At 44.3% G+C, this 20,371-nt stretch overlaps 1 long non-coding RNA gene across 1 annotated transcript; it reads left to right on the top strand.

Annotated features, from left to right (window-relative positions):
• Window positions 1-13,874: 13,874 nt before the first annotated feature.
• Window positions 13,875-18,011, top strand: LOC145534504 (uncharacterized). The gene is made up of 3 exons (XR_014074670.1): window positions 13,875-13,961; window positions 14,068-14,350; window positions 16,262-18,011. It is a non-coding gene; the product is annotated as an uncharacterized LOC145534504 (long non-coding RNA).
• The last annotated feature ends 2,360 nt before the right edge of the window (window positions 18,012-20,371 follow it).

Below are 20,371 nucleotides of genomic sequence, written 5' to 3'. Positions count from 1 at the left end.
ACCCCCTTTTTTTTTCAGTCCTCAACTTCCTTATTCTTTCAGCAAAATATGACCCAGTAGACCTGTCCTTCCTTCTTGAAACTTTTTTTTTAACGTCCCTGGCACAGTAATCCTCTGGATCTCTGGCCTTGCCTTTGCTATCTCCTCTGCCTCCTGGCCCTCAATGAAGGTTGACCCCCAAAGTTCAATCTTAAGTGTAACCCATTGAGATGAGGCACAGATCTGGGTCCTACGATGAATTCCCACTTTTGATCCTGTTCGTTTCCCCTCAAGAGGCTCCATTCATTCAGTAAACATTTTTCTTGAGGGCCTGTGTGTGTGCTCAGTCGCTAAGTCACATCGGACTCTCTGTGATCCCAGGGACTGGAAAAAACCCTGATGCTGGGAAAGACTGAGGGCAGGAGGAAAAGGGGACAACAGAGGATGGGATGGTTGGGTGGCATCACTGACTCAATGGACACAAGTTTGAGCAAGCCAAGGGAGACAGCGAAGGACAAGGAAGCCTGATGTGCTGTAGTCCATGGGGTTACAAGGAGTCAGAGATGACTCAGTGACTGAACAACAACCATGTATAATGGGGACACAGAGAGGACACACCTAACCCATCTGGGATAAGGGTGAGGAAACTAATTTCATTTAATTGTGTCGTATTGTTTTTTATTCTAGTGTTACTGAGATATAGTTGACACACAGCATTGCATAAGTTCAAGGCATTCAGCATAAGGACTGGACTTACATACATCATGAAATGATTACCACAATAAGTTTAATGAACATCCATCATCTCATATAGAGATTAAATTAAAGGAAAACATTAATTGTAATTCAAACATTAATTGACATTCATTCAACAAACCGTAGCAAGAAACAAACCATAGCAAGGACCTACTACGTGCTGGTTATCAAGTCAGGCACTAAGACTGCAAGACAAGCCTAGTCCTTGCCTCTGTGGAGCTTGCCATCTACTAAGTGGGAGAAACAGACATTAAACAAGTCATACAATTTTATAATTGAGATATTTTCTCCAAAGAGAGAAGCACAAAGTGCCAGAGAGTGTTTAAGACGGGGAGGTAAACTGGCTTAGAAATCAGTGAAGGGACTTCCCTAACGGTCCAGCTGTTGACTCCATGCTCCCAATGCAGGGGGCACGGGTTCCAGCCCTGGTTGGGAAACTAAGCTCCCTCATGCCACACAGTGTGGCCCCCCCAAAATTAAAAAGAATCAGTGAAGGCTTTCCTGGGGAAATAAACATTTATGCTAAGGCCTGAAGCGGAGTAGAAAATGGGCAAAGTGAAGAAAGAGTATTTAGGGTGTATGATGACCCAGCAGAAGGAGACTTTGAAGGAGGACTGTTTGGTTGATACGAAGATGATGAGATGAGAAGGACAAGCCCAAGATGATTTGCAGGACTTTGAAGTTAAATAATTTAGCCTTTAAATTTTTAAAGACAAATTACTATATAAAAACAAAGATCAACCAGCCAACAGTTTTTAAACAGCTGGTTGACAAGATCAGATTTCCATTCTGAAAAGGTCAGTTTGACCGCAGAGAGTAAGAGATTGAGGGAGGCAGGAACCAGTGAGAAGAGAGGCTATTAACAGTCTTCTAGATTGTTCCTGGAGAACTGTTCAGATTTGAGACGTGTGTCGGAGGGAGAAACTCTAGAGTCTGGAGGTTGGATGTTGCTGGTAAGGTAGAGGTGTACATAGAAAACCTCACAGGAGAATCTGCTTTGACAAGAAGGTAGAGGAACAACCTGGAAGAGCTGGGATGCTGGGGGTACAGAGAGGGATGTGGACAGGGTGCCGTGATTCTGGAGGTGAAAAACTGAAAGAGGAGCCTAAGCTCTTGTCCTCTTTGAAGAAAGAATTCAGCAAAGAGACTAAAATTGTGAAAATGATAAAAGCATTTGTTAGAAGCAAAGTATGTGTGGAAGAAGCGACGTACGTGTGGAAAAAACCCAAAATACGTGTGGAAGAGCACACAAGTGAGTTTGGAGTGAGTTGCCTGCAATAAGGGTGGCTTAGGTTGCTTATATAGGGGCAGTTTTCTGAGTTTTTTTCTAGCCAGTCATCTCCAGGTTTGGCCCTGGTGTGAGCATGCATCTGTCAACCAAGATGGCTTCCAGTTAGCATCTTCCCCCTCCTTTAGGAACTTCCCCTATACTGATGGCTTCTCTGCACAAGTGTTGGGCAGGGAAATCCACAAGATTGCACCCAATCGGGGCCAGTGCTCCTGCTGGTATCCCATCTTGAAGCATCAGCAGCTGCTCAGCCTCAGGCCTGTCCATCTACCTCCGCATGACTGGGCCACCAGGGAGTCCAGTGGTGGCTCCGGCTCTGACAGTGGGGGTGGAGCAGCCTGGGGACCAGTGACTGGGGGGTGGAGATACCTCTCTGCCTGCCTCGCCACTTGTCATGCCTCACGACTCGAGCATCTTCTGAGTGCTGGGGAAGGGTTTCGGGGGGAGGCATCTGCCCTGAGTTTGTTTGCTTGCGGTGAGTGTTAAATGAGTAGCCTTAGCTCCAAGGGGCCATGGAGGAGGAAAGGTTTTCCAGGCAGAGGAAATAAAAGATGAGAAATAGCATGCATGCAGTTCTTTACCACTAGCACCACCTGGGAAGCCCAAGAAGCAGCATAGCTCGAGCAATTCAGAATTGCTGGAGCAGAGTACAGGATGGGGAGGGGCAAGAGATGGTGCTGGAGAGGAGGCAGGGCCAGAGGAGGGAAGGACAGTGGGAGCTACCGAAGAGTTTATTAAAGGAAGGGAGAGGCATGGGTTTTGAATGGACCACTTAGGCAGCTGTGTGAGTTTAAGGGGGGCAAGAAGAAACAGAACATTGAGGAGCTTATGGAATCCTCCAGGGGGACCGAATGGAGGCCTAAACTGGGACCATGGAGCAGAGATGGAGCAGAAGGGAGGGAGGATCTGAAGAGATATCTGAGAGGCAAAGAAGCTATTGAAAGAAGGAGCCTGCAGGCTTCTGGATGAGCTAATGGGCTTAGGTGGGGCCTGGTGGAGGCAAAGAATGCAGGGTTAGAAGCAGGCTGAGGAGGAAAGATGACAAGTCCAGTTTGTAGCCTGTTCAATTTGTGAGCCACCGCACTGGCGATTTCTACCAGGCAACTGAAGAAAAAACATGTCTGAAGTTCAGTAGAAAGATACTAGTTTGGGTGTCACCATAAGAGTTTACTGGGGCTTCCCAGGTGGCGCTAGTGGTAAAGAACCCTCCTGTCGATGCAGGAGACTTAAGAGATGCGTGTTAGATCCCTGGGTCAGGAAGATCCCCTGGAAGAGGGCATGGCAACCCACTCCAGTATTCTTGCCCAGAGAATCCCATGGACAGAGGAGCCTGGCAGGCTACAGGTTCATTGGGTTGCAAAGAGTCAGATATGACTGAAGCAACTTAGCTTGGCATGACAGCACTTAAGAGTTTACTCCTAGAAAACTGAAAACCCTCCTCTCAAGTGTGTTTAGTGAGAATGGTGGGTCCAGGCTAGAACCCCAGGCTCAGTGTTTGAACAATGTCTCCAGCTCCACATCCACCCTCTAGACTCTGCTTGCTGAGGCTGCAGCTGGGACTTCCGGTCCCCCGCCTCCCTTACCAGCTGGATTCCTGCTGGCTTCTGCTAGGGAGACCACTAAAGGGAGACAGGGAGGCATGAAGGGGGCAGAATGGAGTTTCTTCCTGCTTATAATTGTTACCATTGTCACTCAAGTCTCAGCACTGAGCACCCCGGGTGAGGGTCCAGGTACCAGCTGGACTGCATGGAAGGGGCCTTCTGAGAACTTCTAGTTGCCCCTTGGGGAGGTGGGGGAGGGGAAATTTCTCCCTTACTCTTCCTGTGCACTTTCGGCTGATCCAATAATTAAAATGGATATAACATAGTTTAACAGGAGGAAAAAAAAGAAAACAGGTTCAGTTTATAAATGGAGGTCTTATAGACATGGTCAAAACACTTTTATACTTTTTAGATAAATGATAAATTTGCGAAGAATTGACAGGACAAAGAAACCTAGACTTCAGGTACATAATTAGTGAAGAATCTAAACAGAGTTTGGGCTTGGGGTAGTACATTAAAGAAGTAATAGGGTTTGTGTATACAGACCTGTCTGCCTGAATTCCCAGCTCTGGCAACGAGGGTGTCCTTCTTCTTCCAGGTGCAAAGAGGGCACCTTTCACAGGGGAGATTCATTTCCTGCTTTTAGGGAGAGACAGAGGAGTGTCCAAGTGTCTCTCATAGGCTGTTCCGTCCTTGTTTTGGCCACACATTGGAGCAGGCAGGATCTCAGTACCCTGACCAGGGATCGAACCCACACGCGGTGGAAGCATGGATCTTAACCACTGGAGCACCAGGGACGTCCCCATAGGCTGTTTCTTAAGTAATTTTAATTCAAAATAATATGCCACGGTGGCAAATTTTGGGGTGGCCCACCCTGAACCCCAATGATGATGAGGGTTCACCTCATCTCTTCCTTTGTTCCCCAGTTCTGAGAGTGGGAGTGCCTTCCTGTGGCTTTTGAGCTGGGCTACCTCGACATCCCCCTTCACATCCTCTCAACTTTCCATTGACTGTGTAACCGACCATCTTTCTGCATCAAAGACCCTCTCTTTGAAAGGCAGTTTCTATTTTTCTGAATGGACTCTGATGGGTGCAGACCCCGAGGGCAGGCAGAGGGAGAGCCAGAAAGGAAATGGAGAAAGAAGGGTACAAAGAGAACTGGATGTGAGAACAAGGGCGGTGTCTCACAGAAACACTGAAGCAGAAAGCTTCAGGAAGGAGGAAAGGACAGGCTTTGAAAATGGAGCAGATGATCTGATCTAGCAATCCTACTTCTCTGGGTATCTGAAAGAATGGAAAGCAGCGTCTCAGAGAGAAATTTTAAACCTGTATTTGCAACAAACAGTAGTCTAAGGTGGAAGCAACTGAAATGTCCATCAACAGATGAATGGATCAAGAAACTGTGGTCTCTCCATACAATGAAATGGTGTGCTGTGCTGTGCTTAGATGCTCAGTTGTGTCCAACTCTTTGCGACCCCATGGACCGTAGCCCACCAGGCTCCTCTGTCCATGGGGATTCTCTAGGCAAGAATGCTGGAGTGGGTTGCCATGCCCTCCTCCGGGGGATCTTCCCAACCCAGGGATTTAACCCAGGCCTCTTGCATTGCAGGCAGATTCTTTACCATCTGAGCTACCAGGGAAGCCCACAGTGAAATGGTATTCAGCCTTAAATAGAAAGGAAATTCTGACCCATGCTATAGCATGGATGAACTCTGAGAACATTATGCTAAGTGAAATAAGTCACACACACACACACACACACACACACACACACTTATATATGTTGTCTAGAGTTGTCAGATTTAAAGAAATAAAATGGAATGGTTGTTGCCAGAGGCTGAGGGGAACGGGGAGTTGTTTCACGGTTACACAGTTTCAGTTTTACAAGATGGTTGCACAATACTGTGCATTTACTTAACACTACTGAACTATACACTTAAAGATGGTAAGACAGTACATTTTATGTTATGTGTGTTTTGCCACACACACACACACACGCACACACACAGAATAGAGCAGAGAGGTCCAGGAAGATAAAAACTCTCTCTCTCTCAATTCAGAACGTTGTTTTATGAGTGGTTGGAGGTGAAAGGCTGTAGTGGGTTGAGGGGCAAGTGTGAGGTGAGGAAGTGGAGACTGACTCTCGAGCAGTCTGGGTGAGCAGCGGAGAAGTTGGGCAACAGCTAAGGGGACGGTGGGGACAGGGGAGGTCTAAGAGGAGAAGCTGGAGCACATTTAGAAGCCGAAAGAAAGGAGCTGGCCGAGGAAGAGAGATGGCGGGTAGCTTGTGAGGGAGCAGAGGAGGCTGGGGCCTGGCCTTGGGCAGAAGGGACAGTCCATTCTCTGTCATGGGAGGAAACACAGTAAGGAAGGGAGTGGGTGGTGATACATTTCTAGATGGGAGGGTGACAGGGAGAGCACACACGGCGCTCTTAAGGTTTTCTCTGTAACACAGGACGCGAGCGAGAAGGAGGGCCTTCCTTGGTGACTCAGTGGGAAAGAATCCACCTGCCGATGCAGGAGACTTGGGTTTGATCTCTGGCTCAGGAAGATCCCCTGGAGAAGGAAATCGCAACCCACTCCAGTTACTCTTGCCCGGGAAATCCCATGGACAGAGGAGCCTGGCAGGCGACAGTCCAATGGGTCACAAAAGAGTCAGAAATGACTTAGTGACTAAATAACAACAACAACTGACAGGGAACCAGGCAGGGAAAGGATTGAGGCTATTGCTGAGGGCCCAGCTGAAGCTGGAGGATTTTTAAGTGTTCTCTGCAAGATTGAGACATTTTTCTCTAGTAATTAAGTAAGCAGGAAAGTAGATTGTAACACTGAGCCAGGCTTGAAGTGTTGTTTGAGATGCTACAGAGGAAGGGGGTGCAAGGGAATAAAAGGTGCTGATAAGCGCAGGGTCTAAATGATCAGCCAAGGAGTCTGGGGTGATTTAAGGAGATGGAAGAGCCAAGAAGAGTAAAAGAAAAATAAATTAAAAAGATCAAGGGACCAATGTTGCCAGAAAGTCAAAGCATATGTATTGGGACATTACTTTGCTGACAAAGGCCCATCTAGTCAAAGCTATGGTTTTTCAAGTAGTCATGTGTGGATGTGAGAGTTGGACTATAAAGAAAGCTGAGCGCCACAGAATTGATGCTTTTGAACTGTGGTGTTGGAGAAGACTCTTGAGAGTTCCTTGGATGGCAAGGAGATCCAACCAGTCCATCCTAAAGGAAATCAGTCCTGAATATTCATTGGAAGGACTGATGCTGAAGCTGAAACTCCAATACTTTGACCACTTGATGCGAAGAAGTGACTCCTTGGAAAAAGACCCTGATGCTGGGAAAGAGTGAAGGGAGGAGAAGAAGGGGATGACAGCAGATGAGATGGTTGGATGGCATCACCGACTCAATGGACATGAGTTTGAGCAAGCTCTCAGAGTTGGTGATGGACAGGGAAGCCTGGCATGCTGCAGTCCATGGGGTCACAAAGAGTTGGACCTGACTGGGTGACTGAACTGAACTGAATGGAAATGAGAAAACTGCAGACCTGGGAGGCTCAGCAGTCATGGCAGCAGATAGGGTAACTGGGTGGAGCAGTTGCTTGAAATGGCTGCATCCAATGTGACCTGGGGAAGAGGTGCAGTGGAGCCCTGGGCTCTGGGGAGGGGCTGAGTTTAAGTGAGTGGGGATGGAAAGCAAGATTGTGAGCCAGATCAGCACTGAACATCTCCAGAATGTCCCACCACAGCTCACATTCATGGATCCAGAATCAAACCCAGCGTGTGTCCCTTCTGTGTGCTGCCCCTCCAGCTGTAAATCCTGCTTCTCTAGATCCATAATGTCTTTTTATACAAATTTATTTGTTTTTTATTTTTGGCTACACTGGGTCTTTGCTTCTGTTCATGTGAGGGCTTTCTCTAGTTGCGATGCATGGGCTTCTTATATTACTGAGAATGGGCTCTAGGGTGCATGGGTTTCAGCAGTCACGGCACACAGGCTCAGCAGTTGTGGCATGTGGACTCCGGATTGCTCAGTAGTTGTGGCACATGGACCTAGTTGCCATGAGACATGTGGGATCTTCTGGCATCGGGGATCACCCCCGTGTCCTCTGCACTGGCAGGCAGATACCCAACCACTGGACCACCAGGGAAGTCCCATAGATCCATAATGTCTTAAAAAAAACATGGAACTCGGAGTTAAGACACCAAGATTCAAATTCTATCATTTTCTAGCCGTGGACCATGGTGATTTCCTCAATATCTCTTATAAAACTTATTTTTGTGGGGTTGTTCTGAAGAGCAAATTAAATGGGCATGTGAAAGCACCTACCCAACTGTAAAACAAGAAATATAATCAAGGCTCAATAGATAACAGTGGAATCTGAATATTATTTTTCCTTCATCTCCTATAATCCAGTTATCACTAAGACCCAATTCCTTCTCTTTATATTGCCTTCTCTAGCCTTCAGGAATTGCCACAACTCCCACCCTGTCACATTTCTGTCTCCCTTCTCTCCCAGAGCTCCTCCATCTCACTAAAGGTTGTCTAATATATCTTCCAAAATCAACACTTTTGTCACATTATGCCCCCATGTCAGGGTAGTGGGAAGAAGCAATGAACTTCAAGCCATAAATCTAGCAAATATTTTATTTGTTATTTTTAGATTCTTCATCTTTCTGGAATCCAGGCATTCGCCGAGTAAAGCCAGCACCAGCAGCAAGCCAGTACAAATTACAGGAGCCTAAAGGTGCAGAAGGGGGCTTGTCAAGATTGGTTCGAGGACTTTATTGTTGGGGTGGGGTCCTGAAATATTTTATTCACCTGTAGATGAACCTGCTCACCGTCCTTTTATCTCACTCAACTCTTAGGGTACTTACTGTGAGGATCAAACGAGATAAGGGAGGTTTTGTAAAAGTCTGAAGTCCAGTATTTTCTGCCCTCTTCCCCTTTCCTGTATCAAGGTCAGATTTTATAGCCCAACTCTCCAGACTCTCCACGAGTGGAGCTTATTTTGTTTCTTCCCTATTCTGTTCGCCACTGTGTTAATTTTTTTCACCTGTGTTAGTTTTAGTCTCCCTTCATACCTCCCACAGATGCAACAAAGTCACTCACTCAGAATACCTGATCAAGTGAAGGGATTGCTCCAGATCGCAGCATTAGAGCTGGAAAGGGAACCGTGGTTCCGTCAGTCTGCCATCATCATTCTCTGGAGATGCAGTGAGACTCAGACCGGTGAGTAAATGTGTCCCCTGAAGCCCTTTCAGTGGGTGAGGACCAGATAACACCCAGCTCCTCTGAATGCCGGGCCAGAACTCACCCAGAAAGTACCGCGCTGCTGGGACAGTCGTCTACCCGCTGGATACCTTTCTTTAATGTCCTGTGCAAGATACTGGTCAAATCACCTTGTTTATCAATCAGCACCTTCATCAGCTGCTTCATCAGCTGGCACACCAGGGAGCTCAGCAAGAACCTTTCCTTCAGCCTTGCAAGGTTCTAAATCTAATCTCATCCCTCATCTGCCAGGACCTTGAATTTGTTTCTTATCTGTCTGGTTTCCTTTCCTGCTCTGACTCAGGGAATACAAAAGAACTGTGTAAAATGCCAGATAAGCATACAGTTATGAGGAATAGAACATACTTGGATTTATTATTATTTAAGTTTATCTTTGTATAGATTAACCTTTGGACTGAGAGTACAGTTATATGAGAAATGACTAATATAATTCCTGGAAAAGCTATTTATTGACACACAAAGTTGTTGACGAAACTCAACGCTGGTGTATTAAAGGACTTAACAAATAGTGTTTAAGGAAATTTATGTAAGGAAATGTGTTAGATGTTGAAAGACATAAAATTCAGGAACTTCCCCTGGTGGTCCAGTGGTTGGGACTCTGTGCTCACAACGCAAGGGTCCCGGTTACGTCCCTGGTTGGAAACCTGGATCCTGATCCTCCCCTAAGGATCCTGCATGAGGCAACGAGGATCCCACCTGCCGAAACTGGGACCTGGCTCAGTCAAATAAATTTTTTAAAAAATCAATAATACTTTCTTGGGCCTTTGGAGTTTGTGGTTTGGAAGAGGAAATAGGATGTGAACATGTTACTGAAATACGTAACAGGTGAGTGCTCTGGAGAAGGTGTATGGAAGTGCTGTGAGCACAGAGAAAGCACTTCAGGTAGTGAAAATCAAGGAAGGCTTGGGAAGGAGCGTCATTGTTTCTGAGCCGTGAAGGATTGCTCAGGTTTGTTTTTTTTTTAATAGACTTTGTTTATTTTAGAGTAGTTTCAGGTTCACAGCAAGGCAGAGAGGAGGCTATACAATGTTTCCATATGCTCTGACCTCACACTGCACAGCACACACAACATCAACCCCACCCCAGAGTGGTCCATTTGTTGCAACTGATGAACCAAAGTCAGTACATCACTATCACCTAAAGTGCATAGTTTACATTAAGGTTCACTCTTGGTGTTGTGCATTCTATGGGTTTGTGCAAATGGATAATGTATATCCACAATTATGATGTTATGCAGTTAGTTTTGCTGCCAAATTGAACTTGCGTCCTCTTGCCTATGGTGCAGCAAAGCCAACTGACTGACACCAGGTTGTGGTGAAGGAAAGTACAGTGTTTATCGTACACACCAAGCAGGGAGAATGTGTAATTAAGATCTGAGTACCTTGGTCAACCACGTGCAGTTCAGTTCAGTTCAGTCGCTCAGTCATATCCGACTCTTTGGGACCCCATGAATCGCTGCACACCAGGCCTCCCTGTCCATCACCAACTCCCGGAGTTTACTCAAACTCATGTCCATAAAGTCGGTGATGCCATCCAACCATCTCATCCTCTGTCGTCCCCTTCTCCTCCTGCCCCCAGTCCTTCCCAGCATCAGGGTCTTTTCCAATGAGTCAACTCTTCGCATGAGGTGGCCAAAGTATTGGAGTTTCAGCTTCAACATCAGTCCTTCCAATGAACACCCAGGACTGATCTCCTTTAGGATGGACTGGTTGGATCTCCTTGCAGTCCCAGCTACTCTCAAGAGTCTTCTCCAACACCACAGCTCAAAAGCATCAATTCTGCGGCGCTCAGCTTTCTCCACCGTCCAACTCTCACATCCATACATGACCACTGGAAAAACCATAGCCTTGACTAGATGGACCTTTGTTGGCAAAGCAATGCCTCTGCTTTTTAATATGCTGTCTAGGTTGGTGATAACTTTCCTTCCAAGGAGCAAGCATCTTTTAATTTCATGGCTGCAGTCACCATCTGCAGTGATTTTGGAGCCCCCAGAAAAATAAAGTCAGCCACTTGTTTCCACTGTTTCCCCATCTATTTCCCATGAAGTGATGGGACCAGATGCCATGATCTTAGTTTTCTGAATGTTGAGCTTTAAGCCAACTTTTTCACTCTCCTCTCTCACTTTCATCAAGAGGCTTTTTAGTTCCTCTTCACTTTCTGCCATAAGGGTGGTGTCATCTGCATATCTGAAGTTATTGATATTTCTCCCGGCAATCTTGATTCCAGCTTGTGCTTCTTCCAGCCCAGCATTTCTCATGATATACTCTGCATATAAGTTAAGTTCCCCCAAATCTCTTGAGATTCCTGCAACTGTCAGGTGGTGACATTTCTTATTCACCTTAAGGCTGCTGGGAACCTAAGTTTCCAATTTCCGGAGGGATAGGGTACACAGAAAAGATAAATGTCTCAATTTTACCTGCAAAGTTACAATTTACCAAGTTGCTGTGAGTCATAATGAGTTTGAGGGAAGAGGTTTCCTTATATCTGGAAAACAGATTAAAAGCCAGTAGTATTTCATGACCCCACTGGTAGGAGAGAAAGGACCCCCTAACCAGGGCCCAAATGAAGATTCCCAGGTTATGAATAAAGTTGCTATAGACACCCGTGTGCAGGATTTTGTGTAAATGATTGCTAGGGCTTTGATAAGTAAAAAATGTATTCCAGACAGAGAGGTAGATTTGAAATCTTAGATCTTGTTCCAATAGCCAGAATGTGGACTATGAGAATGAAAGAGTGGCAGGTTGGGGCTCAAATGTGGAAGCCTTGAATACCATGCTCAGTAATCTTGTCCTTGTTCTGTAAGCAATGGAGCTGCTAAAAATTTTAGGGGAGGTCATACCTGGATGGAGTGACAGTAGTCACATAATGAAAATGTGCTTTATATTGAAACATGTATATTATCATATGTGAAATAGATCACCAGTCCAGGCTCGATGTATGAGACAGGGTGCTCAGGGCTGGTGCCCTGGGATGACCCTGAGGGATGGGATGGGGCGGGAGGTGGGAGGGGGGGTTCAGGATGGGGAACAAATGTACACCCATGGCTGATTCATGTCAATGTATGGCAAAAACCACCACAATATTGTAAAATAATTAGCCTCCAATTAAAATTTTAAAAATCCAAAAAAAAAAAAGAAAGAAAATGTGCTTTAGAAGTATCATTCTGGGATGATATCAGAAATCAAGTGATCAGTTAGGAGGGCAGAGGGATAAGCTAGACTAGTTAACCTACTAATATTTAAAGAACCTAAACCAGGACAATGGGGATGGAATGGAAAGGAAGGGATAGAGGATAGAGCTTGCAGTTTTGTGGGAGATGGAGGAATTATTCTAAATTTTAAGACTAGTTAGCTGAAAAAAAAAGACTTAAGAAAATGGAAAGTGATCACTCTTTGGCCAGAGACGTGGAACAGGAGAGTCTTAGAAATGCAAACCACCTCTTGATAGAGGACAGCTCAACTGTTCTGTGAGCCCTGTCCACTCCTGGGGTGAAGATCCAGCCAGAGGAAGGAGATGGGTGGTGAGCTCTGCCTCTAGAAACAGAGCCTGGGAGCCCCCTAAGGCTGTGACTTTTGAACACTGTTAACTATGCACTGTTTATTTATAGATAGCTAGTGTTCCTGTGCAGGGAGTGGCTATAAAACTCTTCCTAGGAAAAATGATTAAGCTTTGTTTTGTTTTGTGTGGTGTGAGTAGTCATTATCTTTTTTTTTTTTTTAATTTTTATTGAGGTAGAGTTGATGCTGAAGCTGAAGCTCTAATACTTTGGCCACCTGATATGAAGAACTGACTGCTCAGCAAAGACACTGATGCTGGGAAAGATTGAAGGCAGGAGGAGAAGGGGACGACAGAGGAGGAGATGGTTGGATGGCATCACCGACTCAATGGACATGAGTCTGAGCAAGCTCTGGGAGTTAGTGATGAACAGGGAAGCCTGGCGTGCTGAAGTCCATGGGTTTGCAAATAGTCAGACATGACTGAGCAACTGAACTGAGTTGATTTATAATGTATTAGTTTCAGGTATACAGTAAAGTGATTCAGATATAGACAGGTAAATATGTAGATATATATATTCCTTCTCAGATTCTTTTCCATTGTAGGTTATCATATGATACTGAGTATAGCTCCTTGTGCTATATGGTAGGTGTGTTTTTTTCTTTTTTTTACTTAATTTTGGCTTCAGTGGTAACTTTTGCATGAGGAAGGGAACTCTGGCTTCATCCCTGGAGTTTACAGCAGAGATGGGTGGAGATCCTGGCATCTGATTAGGCCCAAGAGAGAAAGAGCCTTTAGGGCTGGTTAGTAGATAGATCTGAAGGCTTCCTGACCCACAAGAGTGAAGTTAAATCAAGCCTTGAGGAATCAGGAAGAAAAGCAAACGATGTGTGAAAAGGCGAAGGGTTCTGTTCTGGACACTTGAGTCTGAGGTGCTGGCTCTAAGAAGCCCAGACCTGAACTGCTGGGCTCAACAGTTGGAATGAAGCTGGTGTCAAATGAATGTAGCTCTGAGTTAGCAAGGATGATCACACAGCAGTATGTGAGTGATATGCCTCTGAGACAGAAGGTTCTGCCCCACTCCCTGCTGACCCAGGCTATGATTTATCCAGACAATGTCCTGGGTGAGTGAGGGACAGCCTGGCATTGTGAGAACTGGCTTGGACTTTGTTGAAGAAGAAATGATTTGGCTGAACAAGATGTTCCAGTGATTTCCTTATAGGAATGAATCTGCTCATAGGCAGTGGAGAAAAATTCCTGAGTCAGTCAGTTGATTGCTCTCAGAGGAGTAGTCCTCACATTCTAGGGAAGGAATTAACTTGGCTTCTCAGAACGCAAGCCTGTCTGTAGCTGTCACGTATGCGTGCCTAGCTCTCACTTCTTTCTGGTAGCAGGTCAACATATTGAGCAAGCAGACTCGAAAAGCAGGAGGAGAGAGGAGGGAAGGTCATGAAACAAAAAAGAAAATGTTCCCAGCATGCCTCTCCCTGCCTTTCTCTGCCCCTTATTTGTTTAGACATAATCCCTTTCACTTATCGGCTGGTTTTTTAACCCAGCTCTCTCTCCTTTTCTGCTTCTTCACTGTCTCTTGAATCCTCCCTTGGAGGACTTCTCCAGGTAGAAAGTCCTCTCCTTTAACTTACAGACTTAAAGGTTTGTTGTTTTTTTTCTTCTTCCCTTGCTTCATTCTTCCCTGAGTTTACTGAGAATTCATTTCCTGTAGAATCTTCTGCTAAATGTGCCTGAGGACTTCCCTGGTGGCTCAGACCGTAAAGTGACTGTCTACAATTCAGGAGACCTGGGTTTGATCCCTGGGTTGGGAAGATTCCCTGTAGAAGGAAATGGCAACCCACTCCAGTACTCTTGCCTAGAAAATCCCATGGACAGAGGATCCTGGTGTCCATGGGGTCACAAAGAGTTGGACAAGACTGAGTGACTTCACTTTCACACATGAAGTCCAAAGACTTTCTTCTCAACACCAAGGACTTTACAACTGGATAGACCAAGTAAGATTTTTTTACATCTTTTACTACAATATTCAGGCAGCGCTAGTGGTGAAGAACTTTCTTGCTAATGCAGGAGACTTAAGAGATGCAGTTTCGATCCCTGGGTCGGGAAGGTCCCCTGGAGGAGGGCATGGCAACCCACTCCAGTATTCTTGCCTGGAAAACCCCATGGACAGAGGAGCCTGGTGGGCTACAGTCCATGGGGTCGCACAGAACCGGACACAACTGAGCAACTTGCATAGCACAGCAGTATAATACTAAACACAAAGTTGGAAGAAACTGAAAAGTGAGATAAAATAGTATGAAACAAGACTGAGGAAGTTCAAAAAGGGGCAGATTGCTTCTGATTGGAAGGGGTGGGGAAGACTTCCTGGAGAGGGAGGACATTTGCATTAAGCCTTGAAAATTAGAGACAAGTGAAACATGTACTGTGTGGATCACAACAAACTATGGAAAATTCTTCAAGAGATGGGAATCCCAGACCACCTTACCTGCCTCCTGAGAGTTCTGTATGCCAGTCAAGAAGCAACAGTTAGAACTGGTCATGGAACAACAGATTGGTTCCAAATTGAGAAAGGAGGAGATCAAGGCTGTATATTGTTACCCTGCTTATTTAACTTATATGCTGAGTATATCATGCAAAATGCCGGGCTGGATGAAGCGCAAGCTGGAATCAAGATTGCTGGCAGAAATATCAATAACCTCAGATACGCAGATGACACCACCCTTATGGCAGAAAGTGAAGAGGAACTAAAGAGCCTCTTGATGAAAGTGTAAGAGGAGAGTGAAAAAGCTGGATTAAAACTCAACATTCAAAAAACGAGGATCAAGGCATCTGGTCCTGTCACTTCATGGCAAATAGATGGGGAAACAATGCAAACAGTGAGAGACTTTCTTTTTCTGGGCTCCAAAATCACTGCAGATGGTGACTGCAGCCATGAAATTAAAAGACGCTTGCTCCTTGGAAGAAAAGCTGTGACCAACATAGTTCAGTTCAGTTCAGTTCAGTCACTCAGTCGTGTCCGACTATTTGCGACCCCATGAACTGCAGCACGCCAGGCCTCTCTGTCCATCACCAACTCTCGGAGTCTACCCAAACCCATGTCCATTGAGTCGGTGATGCCATCCAACCATCTCATCCTCTGTAGTCCCCTTCTCCTCCTGCCCCCAATCCTACCCAGCATTAGGGTCTTTTCCAATGAGTCAACTCTTCACATGAGGTGGCCAAAGTATTGGAGTTTCAGCTTCAACATCAGACCTTCCAATGAACACCCAGGATTGATCTCCTTTAGGATGGATTGATTGGATCTCCTTGCAGTCCAACGGACTCTCAAGAGTCTTCTCCAACACCACAGTTCAAAAGCATCAATTCTGCGGCGCTCAGCTTTCTTCACCATCCAACTCTCACATCCATACATGACCACTGGGAAAACCATAGCCTTGACTAGACAGACTTTTGTTGGCAAAGCAATGTCTCTGCTTTTAAATATGCTATCTAGGTTGGCCATAAGCTTCCTTCCAAGGAGTAAGCATCTTTTAATTTCATGGCTGCAATCACCGTCAGCAGTGATTTTGGAGCCCAAAAAAATAAAGTCTGACACTGTTTCCACTGTTTCCCCATCTATTTCCCGAAGTGATGGGACCAGATGCCATGATCTTAGTTTTCTGAACATTGAGCTTTAAGCCAACTTTTTCACTCTCCTCTTTCACTTTCATCAAGAGGCTCTTTAGTTCTTCTTCACTTTCTACCATAAGGGTGGTGTCATCTGCATATCTGAGGTTATTGATAATTCTCCCGGCAATCTTGATTCCAGCTTGTGTTTCTTCCAGCCAACCTAGACAGCATATTAAAAAGCAGAGACATTACTTTGCCGACAAAGGTCCGTCTAATCAAAGCTATGGTTTTTCCAGTAGTCATGTATGGTTGTGAGAGTTGGACTATAAACAAAGCTGAGTGCCGAAGAATTGATGCTTTTAAACTGTGGTGTTGGAGAAGACCCTTAAGAGTCCCTTGGACTGCAAGGAGATCCAACCAGTCCATCCTAAAGGAAATCAGTCCTGAATATTCATGGGAAGGACTGATGCTGAAGCTGAAGTTCCCAATACTTTGGCCCCCTCATGCAAAGAACTGACTCATTGGAAAAGACCCTGATGCTGGGAAAGATTGAAGGTGGGAGAAGGGGACAACAGAGGATGAGATGGCTGGATGGTATCACTGACTCGATGGACATGAGTTTGAGGAAGCTCCAGGAGTTGGTGATGGACCTCGATGGACATGAGTTTGAGGAAGCTGCAGGAGTTGGTGATGGACAGAGAGGCCTGCCGTGCTGCAGCCCATGGGGTCACAAAGAGTTGGACACGACTGGGTGACTAACCTGAACTGAACTGAAACGTGTACAGGTGGGGCATTCTCTCTGTGTTACACCGAATGCATACACTTAACCATGTTTATGTTTCTCAGTCTCTTTTCAGAGCACAGAAGGCAAATGTGGGATTTGTAAAAGGGAAGCTGATGGTAAACAAGCATTTTTAAGCATTGTCTGTTGTTATGACTCCATTCTCACTTTGGGAATCAGAGAACAGCCCAGTTGTCCACTGTCAGTTTAGATAGCTGGTGGTGGTGTACTCAGATGGATGGATGGGCCCAACTAACCTTACTTCTTGTTTTTATAATTGAAACATTGTTGACTTATAACATCATATTAGTTTCAGGTGTGAACACAGTGATTCAGTTATTTTTACAGAGTATATTCTCTTAAAACCTATCACAGTGGAGAAGGAAATGGCAACCCACTCCAGTATTCTTGCCTGGGAAATCCCATGGACAGAGGAGCCTGGCTGTCTACAGTCCATGGGGTCATGAAGAGCTAGACATGACTGAGCAAGTGAACAACAAATTTTTTTTTACTCTAAAAGATAATGTTGTGTTTTTCAAAAGTGCTTTTGTAGCTGGACGGGTGGTTTGATGCCTTTCAAATCTGAACATGTAATGCACCTCTCAGCTCCTCCTGGAACCCCATCCCTTCGTTACATGCAGGTGTCCAGGCTGCCAGCGGCCACTGGGGCTGGAGCGTGGTCTCCACTGCCCCCACTTACGCTGGCAGACAGAATACAGAATACTCCTTTTTTTCTCTATCAGCTGCAGTTTAGAAATAAATGAGTTTCCAGAGGCTACTGTAACAGGACCTCAATTATGGACTTCGAGAAGCAGCAATCTACTCAATAGAGCTTTAAAAAAAAAAGTGTATTACAAGATAGTGGCTGTAATCCCCTGTTCTGTATTCTTGTTGCTTATTTATTCATATACAGTAGTTTATATCACTTAATCCCATACTCCTAATTTGCCTGTCCCTCCTCTCTTCCCTTCGGTAACCACTAATTTTTTCCTACATCTGTGAGCCTATTTTGCATATATAATTGTTTGTATTATTTTTTTAGATTCCACATGTAAGTGATATCATGCAGTATTTTATTTCACTAAGCTTAATAGTCTCAGATTTATCCATGTTGCTGCAAAGGCATTGTTTCATTTTTTATGGCTGAGTGATATTCCATTGTATATATATTAGGTTGGTGCAAAAATAATTTCAGTTTTGCCTTGTTTAAATTTGCCATTTGATACTGGAATACATTCTTAAATAAATGTGATTATGTTATACATCATTTTAATGCACATTTTTTGCTTTATGTTTTTTTGCTAATGAATTATTACTTGCTGTTTCTTTTATATATATATATTAGACTATGGAAATTATGTTAGACAAAAAGAAAATTCGAGCGATTTTTTTATTCAAGTTCAAAATGAGTCGTAAAGCAGCGGAGATAACTTACAACATCAACTATGCATTTGACCCAGAAACTGCTAAGAAATATACAGTGCAGTGGTAGTTCAGGAGGTTTTGCAAAGGAGATGAGAGCCTTGAAGATGAGGAGGCTGGCCATTGGCAGTTGACAATGACCAACTGGAAACAATCAATGAAGGTGATACTCTCACAACTACATGAGAAGTTGCTGAAGAACTCAACATCGACCATCCTATGGTCATTTAGCATTTGAAGCAAGTTGGAAAGGCGAAAAAGCTCAATAAGTAGGTGCTGCATGAGCTGGCCACAAATTTAAAAAATTGTCATTTTGAAGTGTCATCTTCTCTTATTCTACACAACAGCAATGGACCATTTCTGGACTGGACTGTAATGTGCAACAGAAAGCAGATTTTATATGACAACCAGTGACCACCAGCTCAGTGGTTGGACCAAGAGGAAGCACCAAAGCCAAGCTTATGCCCAAAACAGTCATGGGCACTGTTTGATGGTCTGCTGTTGGTCTGATCCACTACAGCTTTCTGAATCCCAGCAAGACCATTACATATGAGAAGTATACTCAGCAAATGGATGAGCTTCACCGAAAACTGCAAGGCCTGCAGCCAGCATTGGTCAAAAGAAAGGGCCCAATTCTTCTTGATGACAATTCCCAACTGCACGTCGCAAACCAATGTTTCAAAAATTGAACAAATTGGGCTACAAAGTTTGCCTCATCTGCCATATTTACCTGACCTCTTGCCAACTGACCATCACTTCTTCAAGCATCTCGACAACTTTTTGCAGGGAAAATGCTTCCACATTTTCCACACAGAAAATACTTTCCAAGAGTTCACTGAATCCTGAAGCATGGATTTTTTGCTACAGGAATGAAAAACTTATTTCCCGTTGGCAAAAATGTGTTGATTGTAATGGTTCCTATTTTGATTAATAAAATGTGTTAACCTAGTTATAATGATTTTAAATTCAGGTTTAAAACTATCATTAATTTTTTCACCAACGTAATACCACATCTTTACCCATTCATCTGTTGATGGGCATTTGGGTTGCTTCTGTACCTTGACTATTGTAAATAGTGCAGCTATAAACATTGGGGTGGAGAAGGAAATGGCAACCCACTCCAGTATTCTTGCCTGGAGAATTCCATGGACAGAGGAGCTTGGCAGGCTGTAGTCCATGGGGTCACAAAGAGTTGGACACGACTGAGTGACTGTCACTCATAAACATTGGGGTGAAATATGTCGTTTGGTTTTTCTATTTAATACATATTCCAATGCCAAAATTTTATATTTATAGATGATGAAATGGTGGATTTACTTGTACCCTTATGCGCAGATGGGAAGCTGAATTTAATACATCCTAGGTCACACAGAGGAAAAGAAATGATGTCAGGATGATAACAGATATCAGTCTGTGACTAAGTTTTCATTAGTCTGTGGTGAAATGAGACAAATAAAGAGGTTGCAATGAGTTTTTAAAAATAAAGTAAATGTTTTAAACATAAGGTTTATCTTTTGTCCAGAGACTAAATTTTTGGCTTTAAAATGTCTTCTTAAAATGATAATATGATGGTAATGATTGGCAGCATGGTGGTGCTCAAAATAAAAAAACCTCCTTCCTTATCAAAATAAATAGCTTCCAACCCTCTGAATATTCCATAGAAATACACTGGAGATACAGGAGTTTACTGGCCTGTGTGCTTTTAAAACTAAATGCTCAAACTAATTAACTTGCTAATTTAAGGAGCAGAAGATGTGTGTCTAGCATATGAAATAAAATAACATCAAAATTGAAGGGAACACAGAGATCATCTGGTTTGTACAAACTCATTTTACAGATAAGGAATCTGAGGCCTAGAAATGTTAAGTGACTTCCCCAGTGATGTGTTCTTTTATTTTTATATTTTCAAGTGGCGCTATTTATAGTATATCTGATTTGTGTGAAAGGGTATGTGATCAAACAAAACAATGTTCTGTGGTCAGACAGAGTATTCACCATAGCCTCCGATTCCTTACAGTAAATGAAGAGGGTTTCTGGACCCAGTTCCATCTGGTGTCCTTGGAGGCTTCCCCACACCAACAAGCAATTCGTGGATGGCAGCAGGGTGTCCTGCAGTTCAACTCAGTTCTGACACTGTCTTACCTGGAGATAGAATAAGATTCCACAGGTTAAGGGCTCAGTCCCACAAGCTTGCCCCCTACTT

Source organism: Giraffa tippelskirchi, chromosome 14 (assembly GCF_054371585.1).
Source record: "Giraffa tippelskirchi isolate mGirTip1 chromosome 14, T2T-mGirTip1v1.2.pri, whole genome shotgun sequence".
Classification (NCBI taxonomy): Eukaryota; Metazoa; Chordata; class Mammalia; order Artiodactyla; family Giraffidae; genus Giraffa; species Giraffa tippelskirchi.
The sequence above is the reverse complement of the archived record's forward strand: the minus strand, read 5'-3'. Positions and strand labels throughout refer to the sequence as shown.